This window comes from Mustela lutreola, chromosome 14 (assembly GCF_030435805.1).
Source record: "Mustela lutreola isolate mMusLut2 chromosome 14, mMusLut2.pri, whole genome shotgun sequence".
In the NCBI taxonomy this organism is placed as follows: domain Eukaryota; kingdom Metazoa; phylum Chordata; class Mammalia; order Carnivora; family Mustelidae; genus Mustela; species Mustela lutreola.
The window spans coordinates 44,751,247-44,773,161 of NC_081303.1; positions in this window are offsets into that span (position 1 = coordinate 44,751,247).

The window sequence follows — 21,915 nt, forward strand, 5'->3', positions numbered from 1 at the left end:
GGTGGCTCAGTGGGTTAAGCCTCTGCCTTCACTCAGGTCATGATCTCAGGGTCCTGGGATTGAGCCCCGCGTTGGGCTCTCTGCTCAGCGGGGAGCCTGCTTCCCCCTTTTCTCTATGCCTGTCTCTCTGCCTATCTATGATATCTGTCTGTCAAATAAATAAATACAATATTTAAAAAAAAAGAATATATTAACTGTAGAATTTTCACAGATGCACTTTATTAGGTTAAAAAATTTCCTTCTATTCCTTATGTTGCTAAGAATTTTTATTGGAAATAGATATCAGGTTTTGACCAATTGTTCTCTGAATCAATTAAGAAAATCATAGAGATTTTATTTTTTATTTTTTTTAACATGGTAAATTACATTGATTTAAAATGTTAAACCAACCTTGTGTTTTGGCCATAAACTCTGCTGGAATCCAATTTGCTAAATATTTGTCTAGTATTTTTCCATCTATGCTCTGTATTCTAAATTCTGTATCCAACAGAATACAGAATACTGTATCTAGTATTTTTCCATCTATGCTCTGTATTCTAAATTCTGTATTCCAACAGAATACAGGTCTGTTGTTCTTTTTTGTGTAAAGTTTTGCCTTGACTTAGTATCAGGATATTGCTAACCTAATACAAAATGTTGACAAGTATTCCTTCCTTGACGGTCTTTAGTAGTTTGTGTAAAATTGGTATAATTTCTTCCTTAAATATTTAGTGGAATTCCTTTTTAGTAAGATTTTAAAAGAAATTTTATTTATTTATTTGAGAGACAGAGAGAGAGAGGTGAGGAGGGGCAGAGGGAGAAGGAGAGAAATCCTCAAGCAGACTCCCTTCTGAGTGCTGAGCCCATTGCGGGGCTAGATCCCAGGACTCTGAGATCATGACCTGAGTCAAAATCAAGAGTTGGCCGCTTAACCAACTGAGTCACCCAGGCACCACTTTCTGGGAAGATTTTTAACTTCAGGTTTGATTTATTTAATAGATATAGGACTATTCTGTTTATCTATTTTTTCTTGAGTGAATTCGTTTATTACTTCTAAGGAATTTGTCCATTTTACCATTTTTGGCATAAAGCTTTTCGTACTTTTTTATTACACTTTTAATATCTATAAATTTTGTAGTGATGTCAATTCCTTCATTCTTGTTATTAGAATTTGTGACTTCTCTCTCTCTCTTTTTTTTTTTAACATGTTCTAACTGGTTGGAGCTTTATTAATTCTCTTGATTTCCTCAAAGAATGAGCTTTTATTTCACTGATTTTTATTTATTGTTTTTATTTTATTTTTTTTTCAGTAATTTCTTTTCTAATCTTTATTAGTTTCATTTGCCAACTTTGAGTTTAAGTTGCTGTTTTTTTTTCCCCAAGTTCCTTAAGGTTGATTTTATCAGTTTAGGACTTTTTTTTGTGCTATAAATATTTAGTGCTACAAATTCCTCTACATAGTTCATTCATGGAATCCCTCAAATTTTAATATACTGTGTTTTAATTATTTAAAATGCTCCATAATTCTATTCTCATTTCAAAATGCTCTCTAATTTTTCTCTTCATTCTTCCTTCAAACTATGGATTATTTATAAATGTGTTCTTTAGTTTCCAATATTTATCAATATTCCAAGGATATTTCTATTGTTATTTCTAATTTAATTCCATGGTTCTCAGAAAACATATTTTAAAAGACTTGACTCCTTTAAATTTATTGAAGCTTGCTTTATGACTTGGAATATAGTTTATCTTAGTAAGTATACCACATGAAACTGAAAAAAATATATAATTTCCTATCGTTGGAAGGAATATGTTATAAATGTTGATTAGGTCAATTTAGTTGATAGTATTGTCCAAGTATTCTATGCATTTCCTGACATCTGTCAACTTTTTTTTAAGTCAATTATTGACACAGGAATATTGAAATCTTTAATTTCAATATAATTGAGATTATATCTGTGAATTGTCTCTTTCTTTTTGCAATTATATTAGTTTTTGCTACCCACATTTTGAAACCCGGTGATCATATGCATAAATATTTGGGATTGCTATGGTCTCTTGAAAAAAGGCATCCCTTCAATAGTATGAAATGATCACTTTTATTATTGATAATATTTCTTATTCTGAAATTGAATTTTTCTATTCTTAATATAGCCACTCCAACTTTTCTTTTAATTAGTATCATCATGGCATATCTTTTTTCCATTCCGTTATTTTTAAACCCTTTGTGTCTATTTAAACATCATTTTTTATAAGCAGTATATAGTTTTGTTTTTATATCCAATATAACAGGTTTTTTTTTTTTTTGCCTTTTAAGTGGTGTGTTTAGACTATTTACATTTAATGTAGTATTAATAATTAGAATTAAATATATTATTTTGCTAGTCACTTTCTATTTGTCTCATTTGTTTTTTGTGCTATTTTCTTCTTTGGTCTGTCTTCTTTTGAACTAATTGAGTATTTTTTTGTTGTTGTTCCTATTTTGTTGGCTTATTAGTTATCTTCACTTTTATTAGTGATTGCCTAAGGTAGATTGTATACTTATTTAAATAGTTAAATTTTAATGACATGATATCACTTTATGTGTACTACAAGAACTTTACAGTAGTGTATTTTATTTATCTTCCCATGTCCTTTGTGATGTTGTTACATGCATTTTATTGTTACATATTTCATAACCCCCATACTACCTTGTTGTTTTTGCTCAAATAATCAATTACCTTCTAGATACATTTAAATAATAGAGAAAAACATGCATACATTTTCCCTTCTAGTTATCATTGTTGCTGATCTTCATTTCTTCATGTATATTAATTTATTTATGCAGAGCCATTTTCTTTCTGCCAAAGTACTTTCTCTAATATTCTTTCTTTATTAATATTCCCTAATATTCTTTATTATTTTGGTAGTGTAGGCATGCTGGTGATGAATTCTTCAGCTTTGTATTTCTGAAAAAGTCTTTTGCCTTTATTTTTGAAAAGTATTTTCTTTATAGCATTCTCAATAGTTTTCTTTTCTAAATGTCACCATTTCAATAATATTATTTTCTCATATGTATTGTTTCCAGTGAGAAATCTGTGTTCATGATTAGCTTTCTGTGTGCAAAGTTGCATTTTTCTCTGGATGTTTTCAATATTTCTCTGTACCATTGGTCTTGAGCAATTTGATTATGATGTGCCTTACTATAGTTTCCTCCTCCTCCTCCTCTTTCTTCTTTTTTTTAGGTTTCATCTAACTTCTTGAACACATGTGGGTTTATGGTTTCCATCAGGTTTGGAAATTTTTCATCCATCTTTTTCAAATGTTTTTTCGATCCATCCCTTCCTGAGGACTTCAATTAAATGCACGTTAGGGACCAACATCTTCAAAATGCAGAGTAGAAGAATCCGGTCTCTGTTCCCCCACAAAAATAAACAATTAGACATCTATCCGTGAACAAAAACAGCTTCAGGAGGGCTCAGAAGTTCACTTAAGATACTTTGGCAACACAGCAGTGGAAACAACAATAACAACAAAACAAACAAACAAAATACAAAAATATCCCTGAGAATAACCATATAAAAAGGGAAGGAAGAACAACTTCATTTTCTTGCATTATTCCACCCGCCAGGCTGAAACTGCTCAGTGCCAAGAGGGAACTCCCTAGTTAAAGAGTCCCATGACAGGAAAGGGATAGTAGGGTGAGTGATCAGAATCCTGAAACTTTTGGGGGCGCTGCATGAAGGTCTCACTTTAGTTTCACCTCACCCAGAGATCAGCAAAGCTGAGACAACTAAAGACAGTCTAGAACAAGAGGGCAGGGTCAACCAGTATTAGCCCCATAGTGGAAATGGCCATGGTTTCCCATGGCCTTCTCTGCAAGGGATCCCAGGAGCTTTTGCCACTGTAGAAACCAAATGCCAGCACAGTCATTTTGGACCCTGAAGGTTTCACTGTTGATGTTTTCTCCCATAAGTTTCATGTTCATAGGTGCCAGCTGCTTGAATACCTCCCCTATCCCTCCTACTACCCCCATTCCCCACTGGAGCCCAGGATTCACACAGACAGGCAACCCCGGCCTCTGCAGTTGCACAATGAGACACAAGTCCAGACCTTCACAGCTGACTGCCACTGCTGTGTGCACACTCTGGGCTAACCTCTCCAGCTATGAGCCTGCACTCTATTGTCCTGATTCTCATCCCAGACCTCAACTGCCATGTGTGTATCCCTGGAGAGACCCTGCTACCACGGTAGTGCTTACTAAGAGCCAGATCCAGCCCTGTCTCTTATCACAGACATGACCATTGTGCTCACCTGCAGCTAGCCCAACCATCTGTGCACTTGCACACCCCTGATGAGACTCTTGTTACTGGTTTTCTTTTGTGCATGTGCCATGGCAATAGCCTCCAGCCATGGGGGGTGGACACTGACAGCCCAGACCTCTACAGCTGTTGTGCTCTGGCAGTTAACCACTGCCCTTGCTTCTGGCCATGGCCTTTTTACTATATATGTCTGCAACCAGCTCTTGTCATTACACAGGATCTGCAACCAGCCCTGCAGCCGAGTGTGTGCACACCACCACTCAGGCCACACCACTGCTTGATTGATATGGAGGTGTTCCTGAGGATTCCAACAGTCCTTGTAGCAAAAGAAGACCTACCCTATGGTGCTTGCCAAGGCCCATGCAGTTGTTGATCCCAGCAGCCTGAGCCATTAAGAGATCACATAGGTTGAACCCAGAGTCACCAGACATACCACATGCACTTAGCACTTAGCACCTTACAACATTACAACATTAGACCCAGGATCACAGAATGCTCTAGTGTATCCCTATACCCAAAAAAAGGCCTTTCCTTACTGAACTCAGTGTAGAAAGACTGAAGAAGAAGACTGTTTCTTCAAATATGCAAATACTTGAACAAGGCTACAGAGATTGTGAAGAATTAAGAAAACATGACATCACCATAGAAATACAGTAAACCTTTAGAAACTGAGCCCCTCTCCACTAAAATAGAGATACAAGAATTGCCTGATAGAGCATTCAAACTAATTGTCTAAAAATGCTCAGAGAGCTACAAGAGAACACAGATAAACAATTTAACAAAATTAAGAAAACAATACAAGAGAACAATGACAAGTTCAAAACAGATAGGAACATGAAAAGGAGCTGAAGACTATGGTGGCTGAACCAAAGAATTCAATAGATGGTTTTGACAGCAAACTGGATCAAGTGGAAGAAAGAATCAGTGAAACTTGAAGACAAATTGTTTGAAATTATCCAGTCAGTGGAGCAAGAGAAAAATAATGAAAAGGAATAAAGAAAGCCTACAGGATTTTTATGATGTTAGTAAAAGAAACAATCCATGCAGTTTGGAGTCCCAGGAGGGAGAAAGAAGCAGATAACTTATTTAAAGAAATAATGTCTGAAAACTTCCCCAAGCCAGAGAGATATTTGGAATCTAAGTTCATGAAGTTCATATATCCAGAAACAAGTTCAACTCAAAGACATATTTTTGGAGATATACCATAATGAACTCTCAAAAATCAAAGACAAAAAAATCTTGAAAAGAGCAAAAGAAAAGAAGCATGTAATTTAGAAGAGGAACTTCATAAAAATAAGTCCGTCAGCTAATTTCTCAGCAGAAACTGTAAAGACTAGGACTGTAGGAAGAGATATTAAATGTGCTGAAAGAAAAAAATTGTCAATCAAGAATACTTTATTTGGTAAAGTTGATCTTCAGAAATGAAGGAGAGATAAAGACTTTCCCAGACAAATAAAACTTGAGAAAGTTTATCACCACTAGACCTGCCAACAGAAAATGCTAAAAGGAGTTCTTCAAGAATATATTTGCAATTCATATATCTGATAAGGGTTTAATATTCAAAATCTATAAACAACTCATACAAGAGAACAACAACACAAATAATCAGATTTAAAAATGAATAAAGAATTTGAATAGACATTTTTCCAAAACAGATATAGAAATAGCCAACAAGTACATGTAAAGCTGCTCAGCATCTTTAATTATTAAGAAAAAGCAAATCAAAATCACAATGAGATATCAGCTTACAACTATTAGAATGATGATTATCAGAAAACTTTTAAGAGGTAAGTGCTGGTGAGGAGGTAGAAAAAAGGGAACCCTTGTGCAATGTTGATGAGAATATAAATTGGTATAACCACTATGGAAACAGTATGGAGATTCCTTTAAAAATTAAAATCAGAACTACCATATGATCCAACAATCCCACTTCTGGTTATATAACCAAAGGTAATGAAATTACTATTCCAAAGAGGTATCTGTGCTAGGCATTTATTTTAGTTCTTTTTTATACCATTTATCTAATCTACCTAACCCATTTATATCATCTCCCTAACTTTTTGAATAAGTGAAATGCAGTTTTAATGACTATTTTAATGCTCTTGGCTGCTAATTCTGCCATCTTCATTAGTTCTGCATCAGTTTTAATTGACTGATTTTTATTGTCATTATCAGTCATGTTTTCCTGCTTTGCATATATGGTTAACTTTGGTTTAATGCCAGACACTTTAAATTTGCCTTGTTGGTGCTGGATGTTTTTATATTTCTACAATTTGCTGACTTTTATTCTGGATGCAGTTACTTAGAAATCATTTTGTATTTTTGAATCTTGCTTTTAAGATTTGTTAGGTTGGTCCAGATCAGCATTTAGTCTAAGGCTAATTATTCTCTACTACAAGACCTTTCTGAGTAACCTATCAATATCCTGTGATTTAGAATATTGTTCATTCTGATTGATGTGAGCAGACACTATTCCCAACTTGTATGAATGCCAGATAGTATTTCCTCTGATCCTCTTGAGTGGTTCTTTTCCTGGCCCTGAATTGTTTTCTCCCATGCATGTGCAGATCAGTATTCTTTTGAATATTCAAGAGGACCTTCTGGAATTTTTCTGTGTAGCTTTCTAATTTTCTGAAATTTGTCTCACAAACTTTAGCTGTGTTGGTTTTCCCAGACTCTTGGTTCCATTTCCCTAACTCAGGGGATTTTCTCATCTCCACAGCCATGGCCAGTGATCTCATTCAAGTTGATAAGCCATGGCAATTGTAGAGATTCCCTTGTTTGTCTGTTATCTTTTGGTAATTACTTTTCTTCATTGCTTAATGTCCAACATCCTGAAAATCTTTGTTTCATCTATTTATTTTTGTTTTTGGTGCCTATGAAGAAAAATAGAGCAAAGTAGGAGATAGACATCATTGTGGAATAGAGTATAGATTTGGATAGGTTTCTTAGGACCCTATATGAGTGACTAATCTGAAGAAACACTGAAAATATTGAAGGAGTGAACCATGAGACTCTCTTGGAGAATAGCATTTGAGGCAGAGATATCAGAAAATTTTTATTTTATTTTTTTAAGGTTTTTTTCTTTTTTTAATTAATTTGAGAGAGAATGAGAGAGAGTGCACAAACACGGGGAGAGGAAGAAGATGACTCCCTGCTGAACTGGGAGCCTGACATGGGGCTGGATCCAAGGACCTGGGGATCATGACCTAAGTTCAAGGCAGATGCTTAACCATCAGAGCCACCCAGGCATACCCAAGACATCAGCAAATTTAGGAACAGTGATAGGAACATCACTAGCTTTCCGAGAGCAATGTAAAGGTCAATTGGCTTGAAATAGTCAACAGGACTGAGAAGATGAGACAAGAGAGATAACAAGGTACACAAATAATCTGAGACTCATAAAGAAAGGATTTTAGATTTCATTCTAAGTATTATGAGAAGATACTGTAGGATTTTTAGGAAGGGTGTATGTTTAAAGAAAGAGATTTAACATTTTAATGGGCATTACTAGATCCTATGTAGAAAATAAATTATAAGGGGTCATGAGTAGAATCTGATTTAGACAAGGATATTGACATTAGAGGTGGTAAAAACTGATTCAGTTCTAGAATATTTTAAAGGATATGCTGAATATTAAATGAATTATGGGGCATTAAATGAAAGAAGTATGAATATGGAGTATATAAAAAAAGAAAGGTGTAAAGAGTTATTACTAAGTTTTTAGCCTAAATAATGGCTTTATTTATTATTATGGATAACAATGAAGAGAAAAGTTTTGGTGGGGAGAACTAAGTTTGAGATCAAGTAGGCAGCTGGATGTTCAACTCTTCTGTATTCACTCTTCTAGAGATATTGTAGAGTCATCAGCATACATATGTTGTATGGGGATCACTAGGTTGTGTGAGACTTAAAGAAGTCTAAAACCCGAGTTTTGATGCATTTTAAGATGTCATGGCTGGCAAATTGAGACTGAATCAAAAGACCAAGAAAGAGAAGCCAGCAAACTGGGACAAAAACCAGGAAAGTGTGGCATTCTGGACACCAAGAACAGAAAGTACTTCAAGAAATAGGGAGAAATCAACCATATCAAACATTACTGAGAGGTCAAAGAAGACAAAAACTGAGAATGGACTTCGGATTATTCAATGTACAGGTCTTCAGTAAATCTTCATTTCCTATTTTTTCTGCAAAGCCTCAAATACTGAAAGAATTTCATTTATTTAATTAGATAAAGATTCATGATGTGCTCACTCTTTTTACTCCTGAGTTTGGATGAAAATTTTGCTTTCCTTATTTGTTGGTGTTGAAATCAAGAGAAAATCAATGTTTTCCACTTTTTACTCACTAGGTTGTTGAAGCTTAATATGGAATCCAGAGCCTACCATCTTAGGGATATGTTCCTAGGAGGACTGCCTAATGGAGATCCTCCTAACAGCATGAGCAGTAACCTTGTGGGGGAAAATGTCACCTGTGTCTCCTAATGTAGACAGCCAGTCAGTGTTCTATTTAAAGTTTGTTTCTCTGTTTATTTTTAATATTATCTTACTATATATATACCCCCAAAGATACTTGAGATCCACAAGAACCTAAAGGTACACTATGATAAAGAATATACTCTGTTTTTCATTACATTAAAAATATTTCACTCCAACTATGATTAAAAATATAAGAACCAAGTTTCAAAATAAAATAATTAACTATAAAACCTAATATCTTATTTGAGTTTTTTACCTTAGATAATTTTTTATTTAAACACTAAAATGAATTGTAAAACAAATGTCTATTAATAACCTCATTAATGTTCTCAATATTTTATGTGCTTGATTCAACATGTTGGTTTAATTTTAACTTAACAAATGCTGTTACCTCATTTAACCTACTACATTCTTTATATCTGAGTTGACTCTGGTCTGTACAATACATCTCTTGTTTATTTAATCACCTAGATGCCATTTAGGGATGTTTAAATAATCCATAAGTAATATATTTTCTAAATAAAGCAAATACTTTATTTATCAGACATGGTGGTGGCCTTGGGGTAAATGTCCTGTGAGAGTGTTTAAGGGTCAGAAACAGAGCAGAAGTGGGTATTTGGTGTAAATGTGTACTCTGTCCCAAGAGACAAGGGCCCTGCCAGTGACACTCTTTACCAACGAGAGCAACTCTTCCACAGAGGTGCAAGAAGCTAGCAGCCTCACTTGATATCTCTTTCTCTCAACCTAACAGAGGAAATATTCCAATTATCTGACTGAAAAGTAAGTAAAAGAAGAAAATGGAGACAAAAGCTATTACTTTCAACCATAGAACTTCATATTTTTTAAATAAATGGTACTGAGGTGTTATAGGAGCCAGAAACTACATAATTTCTCTCACACAAGAGTGAAGGAAATAAGTCAAGTATGAACCTCTCTCCTGCTTTTTTAGTACTCTGATTCATGTCTTTTATTTATTTTTTATTTTTTTATTTTTTAAAGATTTTATTTATTTATTTGACAGAGGGAGAGAGATCACAAGTACGCAGAGAGGCAGGCAGAGAGAGAGGAGGAAGCAGGCTCCCTGCCGAGCAGAGAGCCCAATGTGGGGCTCGATCCCAGGACCCTGGGATCATGACCTGAGCTGAAGGCAGAGGCTTAACCCACTGAGCCACCCAGGCGCCCCTGATTCATGTCTTTTAAAAAAAAAAAATCTTACCCTCTGTGATGGTTAATTTTATGTATCAAATTCACTACCATAGGGTGCTCAGATTGAACATTATTTCTGGGTGTGTGTGAGGATGTTTCTGGTCGAGATTATCATTTGAAGCAGTGAATTCAATAAAGTAGATTGTCCTCCCCAAGGTGGGCGAGCATTGTCCAATCTGTTGAGAGACTAAAAAGAACAATATAGAGGAAGAAGGAATCCTTCCTTTTTGCTTCCCTGTTGAGCTGGGACATTTTACCTCAGACTGGGATTTACATCATTGGTTTCCCTAGTTTTCAGACCTTTGAACTCAAACTGAACTACATACTGATATTCCTATGTCTTCACCTTACAGACAGATACATAAATACACATACGCACATGTATTTATGTATGTATGTGTGTATGTATATATTCTTCTATTGGTTCTGTTCCCCTGAAGAACCCTGACGAATACATCCTCTATTTTATTCTTGAGCTTAACAAATAAAATAATGAGGCTAAAACATGGCCTCTGAGAAACACAATTTGTTATTAGATGTCTTATATATAAGTAGGGGATCTTTGTTGAGCACTCCCAGAATGGCTAGTCCTGATCTATATATCTGAGTTCTTAATTTAAGGGAGAACTTCCCTTAATGAGTTTTTGTTTAGATAGGATAGGTTTGTTTAGACAGTGGAAGCCAACAACCTCAGCATCTCAGACATTTAACAGAACTAAGTTCTATTTCTCATTCATACCACATGGACTGGCCAGGAACTTCTCTCTGCCCATTGTCCTCATTTAGAGATCAGCTACAGATTTGAACCCATCATATGGCAGGGACTAGGGATCTCAGTGAATCATACATGGTTCTTAATGCTGCCACCCAGAAGTCACACGTCACTTGCACTCACATTTTATTGGGCCAACCAAATATGATGGTAAAACTATTCAGGCTTGAGTAGAGAACAACAAAACCACATCGTTAAACTAGATGGTGGTTCTTTAGGTTCATGATAGGGTTACCAGGCCCTGGTTAGAAACACAGCTGCCAATATCTTGGGGTGTAATAGTTACAAGTTTAATGATCCAAGGCCAGGAACAAAAGTCAGGAAAGCATTCTAAAGAGAGAACCAAAAGTGAGACTTAGCTGGGATAGGTTCAAACTTCTGCTCTAACAAGATAGATTGAAGAGATACATAACAGGATCTCTCTAGAGTATCTAGAAGTGTATCTAGAAGATTTCTACGCTCATCTCCTCTTCCTGATATTTATTCAAATGTTAATTCCAATGGACAATGAAAGTCTGGTGTTTTATAGCCTCTGCATATTTAGGTTCACGTCCTTACTTCAAAGAACTTCAAAGTAAGTAGATTCTGACACTTTTCAAGGTATTATAAAAACAGACATTTTGGCTATATACTTTATTTCTACCTTAAATTATATATGAAAATAATTATATCTAATCATCTATTTACATTCCCATAATAAAGGTGCTGTGGCTATTGCTCTAGAGGTAGAATGATGAATATTTATTGAGAACGTTCTCTCTGTTAGATATTTGATATGCACTATGTCACTTGATTCTCCCATTAAGCCCGTGAATACATTATCACTAATTTGATATTCAGAGACTGTTTACCAAGTGCTTACCATATTCTGGGCCCTGTGCATTGCATATTTTAAATTGATTTTCTTATTTAATTCTCACAACAACCTTAGATTACTAGCTAGATAACTAGATAACTATCCAGGAAACAGAGGCACAAAAATATTAGGTAACTTTACCAAAATCTCAAAGTTAAAATACAGAGGAGTGGATATTTATATTAAGTTTGTCTGTTTGGCAAATCCTATTTCATTATATCAAGCTATGCCTTGTTTATTGAGAAAAGATTCTAAATTAAGAATAACTTTTAAAAATTTAGTTTATCCCATTACATGCTACCAATTAAAATTTAGGTGAGTTGGATTTCTAGAGTTCTATTCATGACTTACCTGCTCTCTGCTTATTTTTCTGCCAGAATTGCCACTTGAGTGTTCTGCTCTCTATCAGCAAGAATTAATTCATAACTGAAAACTCTACCATCTATAGTTTCAAACATAAATATATTTATTGCTTCCTTTATAAGAAGTCTGGAGTAGGTGATATCAGTGTGGATTTGTCAAAATCCTGGGTTGGTGTTTTGAAATTCTGTAAGATTTCTTACTGCAACTACCCAGAAATAATATATCATTTCCACTTATATTTTATTGATCCAAGCAAGGATAGTGGCAGGACAATTGCTCGAGTAGAGGCAACTAAACCACATCATTAAAAAGGTGATGGCTCACAGCTCCAACATCAAGGGGGCATGGGTAGAAAACAAAGGGGCATTAAGGAAGAGCAAGGGAAAGAAGACGGAGTGGGAAAGAGAGATCTCTTCTTGCCTTCTTCTATCAGGTAAGAAGCATCTTTCCAGAAGATGATACAGCAAGAACATGCTTTCACTTACCTCTAATTGATGATAACAAGTCCACATTGCAATCCTTGTCTACAGTGGAGGCTAACAAAGGATTCATGGCTTTTTAAAGATTTGTTGTGGTTCATATTTTTCAAAAATCTGTTGTATGTGGTGAGAAAGGGTGAAAATTCGCTGTATTTAGTGAAAAGGGGAGAGGAGTTAGGGAACCAACATTAGAAACTGACTGCCACTCACCTCTAATCTAGTATTAAGTGATTAAAAAATAGTTTATTCGTTCATCCCTAAAATTTACACAGTTTCATTACCCAGTTTCAATACTACCTTCCCTTAAAAATTCAAAAAATTGTATCATCCAATTTGCCAAAAATTTCTTCTAGTTTTAATATTTTATTTAATCCCTGCATTAAAGTGCCATTAAATTAACATTTCATTTCAGGGCAAAGAGCCTTCCAATTCTGAAACTTTCTACCTCCAAATTTCATCCCCACTCCATTCCCACCATCATATTCAAACTGGTGGTATCAAGTCCTGTCAAGTTTACACCAAAATTATATATGCAGCCTGTCCATTTCCTTCTACTCTTAGCATCCTTATTTCTGGGCACCATCATTTCTCATTTTGACCACTGCAATAGCGTCCAAGTTGATTCCCTCACTTCTGTTCTAGATACCCTCTAAGACATTCTTTGCAGAGTAAAGAAGATTTAAAAATGTAAGTTAGATTATATTGCCCCTTGCTTAAAAATCTCTTCATGATCATCCTATTGTGTAACTTTTACAGTCCTTAATATGGACCACACCCTGATAGACTGAGAACTTCTTGAGGAGAGAGACTGTATTTATCTTGCTCATATTCTACATTTAGCAAACAGAGAAGCATCTATTATTTATTCAGGTGTGTGTATTAGATGAAAGAATGAATGCTAGAATTATAAGTTACTCTTATCATAGTATACAGAAGATTTATACTAGGAATGTTTTGAGCAAGCTCTTCCTTTTTATAGAAAAGATATTCTAAAGACCCCTAACCATTTGGATAATGGGATCATACAGCCAAATGAGACTAAATAGTATTGACTGATTTCAACCACGTTAACAGTGAAATAATGTATATGAAAATATAACATATCTAACTAATAGGGTATTTTCAATTCTGTTATTTTATAGCATCTTCCTACTTTAAGTGTCAACATTTTGTCTAAAAATAGTTGGATCCACCATTTTACTGTCTTAAAATGATACTTAATATCTATTCTTTTTCCATTTGACTATGTAAAGCAAATAAGACAATTAGTCTGGCAGCAAAGAATCCTCTACTATGAAATAATATGTCTAGGGTACTGAACAATTTAACTTGACCATAAATACATTTCTACCTTTTACAAGTAATATAAAAATTTATTAGTAATGTCTTTTGTATCAGTTTCCATTTATTCACATTAGATTATTAATGCGAATCTTACCAGCAGTTAATGCATTTTTGTTGTTGTTGTTGTTCCTGGCCCTATATGATGATTTTCTTCTTTTTACATCTCTCTGTTCATCTTTTCTGCCTTACTCTGATCTATATCCCATGCTAAGCCAAAACAATTCACAGGGATGGTAATTTACCTCAGAAAGCATACACTCATTAAAGATGATCTCTTGTCTCTCCATACTTACTCCAAAGTCAGTCATTTAAAGTACAGTCTTAATTAACCTTGAACTCTACTGTTATAGTTATGCTGTTTCTGTTCATATTTGGTACCTCACAGATCCAGGCAATAGAATGCTGCCAATGGCAGTCACTAGTTACATAATGCTTATAAGCAAGCTTTCTTTCTTTCTTAAATCTGCACAGTAAAAGAGCTTTTACAGAGACAAACTTTTGTTTCTGATGTCACCCAGAAAATTCTCTCTGATATTACTCGGAAGCCCCTCATTCTACTTAATTTCACCTATCACATGATGAAATTTATACTCCATATCACACTCCAGTTCCTAGAAAAAGTAGCAATAATTAAAAACTATCTGCTTATTGTTCACTGGGCTCTTACTCTATAATTTTTACACTTTATTGTGTACTAACAAAAATGTCCTTTACAATGAAAAGTTATTAAATGTAAAATATTATATTTTTCAATGTCACTATTTCCTTTGATTCTGTATTATTCTATTTTTGTAATTATTCCACTTGTTACATATCAATGCTGATTCTTTCCACCATAGCTTTTCTTATGATTGATATATAGCAAATGGCCCTATTTAAGGTTTTTGTGTCAAGAATAACGCTTGTAAAGTGCAATAGGTAAGCTCTATTTTAATCCTTTACTTGAATTAGATCAGAAATTACTAGTTGCATTGATAATGACACCATTTTATAACATCAAAATGCACTTAGTGAAAAATACTTTGGGGGGGTGTCTGGGTGTCTCAATTGGTTGAGCGTCTGCCTCTTGGTTCAGCTCAGGTCTTGATTTCAAGGGTCATGAGATTAAGCCCCATGCAGGACTCGGTGCTCAGTGGGGAGTCTGCTTGAAGTTTCTCTCCCTCTGCCCCTCCTTTCTCAAATAAATAAATAAATCTTTACAAAGAATATATTTTTAATGTATCATATGTACTAGTGATGTAAAAACCACATTAATTAATTTAATTTTGGAGAATTTTATGTGGTATTGTTTGACAGTTGTTGCCCTGGCAGTATTTTATATTTAAATCTTAAGTCATCTGGCTCCCTATTGTCCAATAGGCAGTATTTTATATTTAAATCTTAAGTCATCTGGCTCCCTATTGTCCAATATTGTCAAATGTACGATTGACAAGTTCACCTCATTTCATGGTGCAGCTTTCCTCTGAAGCTCTCTGAAACACAGAGGTCCTGGACCTGATCAGGGAAATTGAGAGGACTATGTGTATCGAGTCTGTAACGACCAGAGAGAATTGTTATTTCTCCACTTATTGTTTAAATCACTCACAGAAAATGAAAACCTCTGGTGTCCTACTGCATGGGTTTCTCCATTTCCTATCTCTCAGGATATTTGACAAAACTTTAAAATTAAGCCTATAAGAATTTTCCTTTCAGGGGCAAAAAGAAAAGCCATCTGATTTTGTGGTTATCATTGTTTATAGTAGTAAATGTGTAACAATCCTAAAGTTCCAGTACATAATCCAATGACAAGTACTCACTCTGTGCTGCCTCAGATCCGTGGTTCTCAATATTACCCGCAGACAACACTGGGCAATATCTGGAGAGAATTTTGGTTGTCACCCTTGGGGGTGAGGGGAGAGGTACTACCGGCGTCTAGTGGGGAGAGGCCAGCGGTTCTACTGAACATCCTTCGTGCCCAGAAACGTCTCCACAACAAAGAAAAGCAGACCATAATGTAAATAATGTAAAAAGCCCTTGTTGGATTGAAGGAAATCTATCGTTTTTTAAAAGTCATCAGAATGTGAAATTTCTGTGGAAGAAGTTAATTCTAAGAATACATCTTTTCTTTTTTAGAAATATTTAAAATTCCCATTGTTGAGATCGAGATGAAAGCTGCTCGGTGACCCACTCTGACAGATAGGGAATAATTTGGTGGAGGTGACAGAGTAGGGGGTATTTGTGGTGACTTTGGTAGTGCACAAACACAAAGCACCCCTATGAGCTCCCTTTTGAAGACGGAAAAAAAACTGTCTCTCAAGCAGAGTGTATGTAGCTCATTAGTTACCTAACTGGACTCTCTGTTCTTTTTAAGAGAAACTTCCTCTGGGGTTGAGAGGGGGGGGAAGGGGGCACTCAAGGCATGGGAGGGGGTGGGCAGTTTGCAAGTCTGAGGAATACAAATCTTTGAGGTGACTAAATTAAAAACATGCTATGAAGCTATAAACTCACTACCGAAAACTGTGGCCTCAGGTCAGAGTCCCTGCAGGAGAGCGGTTTCCTCAATGCCTGCGCTTGTTAACATTTTCTGTAAGGAGCAGCCCAGGGCTAAGTCAGCTCTAAGCAGGACTCTGGAAGCCCACATCAAAAATGACAACAGGCGGGCCAGTGTGATGAGGCCTCGGTGGGAGGTTCACCCTGTGTGAGGATTCTGTCCTGGCACACCCCAGGAGAGTCGCAAGGACAAATGTAAATGTTCTGTTTCATTGAAAATCACTTTGGATTATACAAAGCCTATTCTTTTTCACTTGAAAAGCTACCCATTTTTGCATTCATATGTGCAAGAGATGATTGTCCTTGGGCCACAGAACTACCCAGTGACAATTCCTGGGCATGTTTTCTCCCCGCAGTTGAGATGGCGTGATTTCACAGCGCTCCGTCCCGGTTAGCATCGTGGATAACCCGGCATCCTTCTTCGTTTCTCCGGGGACTTCCTAGCTCTGGGAACAGAAGACAAAGAATGGCGTCATTTACCTGTGTGAAAAGAAAAATGGTTTTAAAGCAATGCCTGGTAAAAGACAATGTTCTCTTCCCGGTGTATTTTATTTATTTTTAAAAATTCCTAACACAATTCCTTGATTTCAACAGGGGGAAGGGAGGGACGATGGCTGTTTTACCTCCTCTCTGCCCCCTCTGCCCCACTCCAGGACAATCGGCACTATTTGGAGACATTTTTTGGTTATTGGGATTGGGGTTCTTACTGGCGTCTAGCAGGAAGAATCCAGGAGTGCAGTTGAATATGCTGCAATGCTCAGAACAGACTTTCCCAACAAAGAATTATCCGACCACAGTATTGACAGGACAAGACTGAGAAAGCCAGGCCTAATCCAATGTCAAGGACATAAATGGAACTCAATGCTAAATATTCCAATTACTTATGAAGGAAACTCAGTAAGACTGTTGGGAGTGAGAAGATTTTGCATCAAAATCTCTGGACCTTTTAAAGATAATCATGTAGATTTTGAGCCTGGAGTAAGTTGAAAAATATTTTCAACTCACACCTACTCAGGCACACCACTTCAAGAACACCTCTCTGTCCAAAAAAAGAAAATTAGTTTAATTATAATTAAGTTATGAGTAATGAAGTCCTAGAATATCAACCTCAATATAAAGAAATATCAGGAGTTCATAAATGAATGAGTTATCTCTTTTCACGTAACTGGATATGGCAGGTTTACCCATACTGCCAGCAATGCCACATTTAAATCCCTTTAGTCAGGTGCCTGGGTGGCTCTGTCACTTAAGTGGCTGCCTTTGGCTCAGGTCATGATCCCAGGGTCCTGGGATTGAGTCTTGCGCTGGGCTCCTTGCTCAGCAGAGACCCTGCTTCTCCCTCTCCTCTGCTGTTCCCCTTGCTTGTGATCTCTCTCTCTCTCTCTGTGTCAAATAAATAAATAAAATCTTAAAAAAATAAATATATCCCTTTATGTCATAATTATTGCATTAAAATTGAAAGTCACAAAGGCTCCAAACAGACCTAAACTATTATAATTTCAGCACACCTAGGTCAAAACTCAAAACAATAAATACTAACTTACAAATATAAGGGAATATCACATATTTGTTATTTTCTTTTTAATATCTGCCTGCATTTTCACATTGCAAGACTGAGTATAGAAAAGCCAGAGGCCTGCGATGAAAATCATTTTCGAAAATACTCATTCTAAATCATTTTGACTTCAGGCCTGTGCACTGTTTTCTTGCACCAAATTGTTGGTCTTTATCCTATAAAATATAAAACTCAGCCTCCACGGTTGGATTCATTATGAATTATGTAAATGCTCTATTGTTGCAATCACTTAGGTGGTCAGCATTGGTTACATGACACAGTGTTCAAAATATGTACTTTATGTAATTCATCATGCACTTGGCATTTTCTTGCCTTTAAGTGTTTATATTTTCTTTTATATTTGGAAGTGCTAAAATAAACGAGGCACATTTTCTGCCAAATTTAGCAAGCTCCCAACTAACAGCTTCTTATACACTGTATAAATAAAGTCTTTGTGCCAATGGGAGATGTACTTCGCAACTTTCAGATTTCTACAGGTAGAAGCACATGACTTAATGCTTGAAGTCCTCATGCCTGTCAAATCAACCTGTGCCATGTTGGGTAAAGCACATGACAGCACTTGCTATGAAATTTTGCTATTTTTAATATTGTTCTCACTAAAACCCCTTTCAAGATGCATTGTTTTATTAGATGAATTTAGGAGCAGCCTTTGAGCTATGATCATGGGCCATCTCTATTTGGAGATGGGTTAACATCATAACCATCTCCACACCAACTGCTCTTACCATCCACAAAGAAAGAAGGGCCACTCAAATTAAGTCTGATTAAATGAAAAAGACAATTACAAAACCTTTCTTTTAGATAGTACCTGGAAATGGCACTCTCAAAATGTGATTCAACATCCACATTGGACAATAATTAGTCATTAGCCATTAGCCTATGGGGATACTATCACTGGGCCTCAGTTGCCTCCCATGTAAAATGAAAGTGCTGCATGAAACTGTCAACTCATCTCATTAAGCATATCCCTTAGAAAATCTTATCCTTTTAAAATAGTTGAGTTTTTGGAAGAGCTATTTTAAATTTGATGAACTATTGCCATTCTTGATGTCATTATATGCACAGCTGAATGTCTAACAGATAATCTCAACACTTAAAGCTCTTAAAATGGTTAGTGTTTTTTAAGTTACTATTTGAAATTTTAAGGCCTCTGTTATATTTTTAAGAGATCGAGACAATATTTTATATGTACTATTATAGACATTATTTGTGTTCATTTCTAAAAGGAAAACTGCATTGATTTCTTTACTCATAAAACGTGAGCAACTTATTTCAGGCTTCCCGCAGAGCAAGGAGCCAGATTTGGACTCCCATCCCAAGATCCTGGGATCATGACCTGAGCAGAAGGCGGAAGCTTAACTGACTGAGCCACCTAGGCATCCCTTGAACAAGAATTCTTATGATTATTATGATATTATTGATTTACAATGAACTACTTGTTATTATCAAACACAACACTGCTATTTGAGAATCATTGTATGGCATTGTCATAAAGAAACAGAGAGCCGAAAATAAAAAGCCAAACAAAACCAACCAAACAAACAAACAAAAAAAGGCAGAGACTCTTAGGAGCTTTTGGTCTAGATGGGAAAAGCTCTTATTGCAGCAAATATTGAAATGTGTTTAATCACTAAGTTTCGTTGAATTTGCAGAAGGACATAAAGAAGTGAACACATGGTTTGTTGAAGTCCCTTCCCTCCATCTTATAAGTCTTTGTACCTCTCGCCACCATACATGTACCCAAGAAGAATTGTTAGCTAACTGAAATCACCTTCCTGTCAAGTGCACACCATGGCCAAATGGTGTCTGTACTTCAGGGGACCCAACCTCTACCTTCAGTGTGTGCTGCTCTCTGTTATCACCGCTCATTGGAATTCTAGGTGGCAGGCTGAGGGTTGGCCAAAGTTTCTTCTCAATCGGAACCTGAAAAATAACAGGATTGGAGGAGATTTTTTCAGCTTCTACAGCACATTTATTTTGTAGAGGGCAAAAGAAATCTCAGAGGGAATTTGGAATGAAGAAAAGACAGAGGTTAAAGCTCTAGCCAATATCAACAACCCCAAAGCTCTCACAGAGTAAGTCTGAAAAGCTTAAGGCCCGCAGAGGGGGATTGAGGTGGGGGGTGATGGTAAACTAGCCCAGGTCACATGGTCCCCCATTCACATCTGTGCACACCCTGATCTATTCCTTTCCAGTCTTTGGGTCCGAAGTCTACTCACTCTTCTATTATCAGGAAAACTCTTTGTCTTCACAAAGGAAGAGATCTCAGTCTCAGGGTCCTTTATGATTCTGGCAGTAGAGGATTTTCTTTATGTTCCTTTTCATATTGAGTATCCGTGCCCATTACAAAACAAGTAAATTCTCTTTTGCTGGCTGTTCTTTCTCTATCTTCCCCATACTTAGACCCACATGAGCCTGTGCTTAGTGAATGTTTTCCTTTTTAAATTCAGAGTCTTTTAAAAATAAGGATGTTTGGGGAAGACTTGTCATTACCTTCTGCACATGGCTAATATATTTATAATAATATGAACAAACTGCATGCAAATAGGAACTTGTGCATTTTTGCCAAAATACTTTTAGTATAAAAAACAAAAAGAATATCCATTTGTACTCTCATAATTTAAACTCCTAAAATTAGCCATTTTAAAAAATAGTCTATTTTCCAAAGATTGCACTACTCTAATGTTCATACTATTTTATGTTTAGCTGGCACTATTTAAATGTGTGAAGTAAATTATGTGGAAGAAAAGCAGATGTATTGGTGAACTGTTTTCTGACAAGCTTTTCATTTGGATGTCAAGAATTCAGGTCATTTGGGGAGCTGACAATTCTGTTACTTGGCAGCAATTTAAAAAAATATTTTTTTCCTAAGAAATTGTAGTAGCTATTTTTGGAAAGTGCCCACGTTCTTACAGAAAGCCTGTCTTTGGAACATACGTAAATTCAGTGTGACCCTTCCACTTTTCTTGATTTTTCTTTTTCTTCTTATTTTTTCTTTTTCTTATTTTTCTTTTTTCTTACTTTTTTCTTATTTTTCTTTTTCTTATTTTTTTTCTTTTTCTTCTTATTTTTCTTTTTCCTTTCATGGTAGGAGCCTAAAGCTTTTATGATCTGGTGGCTCCTCTTTATCAAAAGAAATACAGAAAGATCTTAACTTTGCAAATGTCACTAAAGTATACAACCATGTAAACACCTTGCTAGGACCCTGAAGGGGACCTGTATAGGCCAGGAGCCCTGAAACCCACTTTAGTAGTTTCTACATAATTTCATTGCTGCTTTATTCCTGGACTTATGCACAGTGGGATTTAATACTTGCCTGTTTTTCTTCCAGGTGACAGAATGCTCATGAACAGGATACTTACCTGACTCTACAAAATTACTGTGAGATAAACACAAGGATTCTGATATAAGAAACTCTCTTCCTAGGGTGCCTGGGTGGCTCAGTTAGTTAAGCCTCTGGCTTGGGCTCAGGTCATGATCCCTGCATAGGGTTGGGCTCTCTGTTCAACAGGGAGCCTGCTTCTCTCTCTCCCTCTACCGGCTGCTCTGCCTACTTGTGCACTCTCTTTCTCTCTCTGTCAAATGAATAAATTAAAAAAAAATCTTAAAAAAAAAAAAAGAAAGATACTGACTTCCTGATGTCTAGACTGTATATGACTCTTCCTATCTCCCTTTTTCCTCTCAGCACAATCCACAACTAGCCAAGTGATCTACTTATTTTGTTGCGGGCAGATATCAAAGGAGTCTAGTTGGGTGGGAAGTTTCTTTATCTTGGAGTATGCTCTCAAGTCTCAGCTGATTCAGTTCTGGATTCAACCCTGATATGTGTTTGGGAAGTATAAGTAAAAACAAAATCATCTTTGAACCCAGAAATCCTCTACACAATGTAGTAGAAACCCCCCCTCACTTTTATTAATGAATAAGCATTAAACCAGACTGTGATGTGTGTTACAAACAATCCACTAAGAGATTGTGATGACAGAAAGAAATCTCATTCCCTAATAGAGGCATACAGATATAATCCATTACATA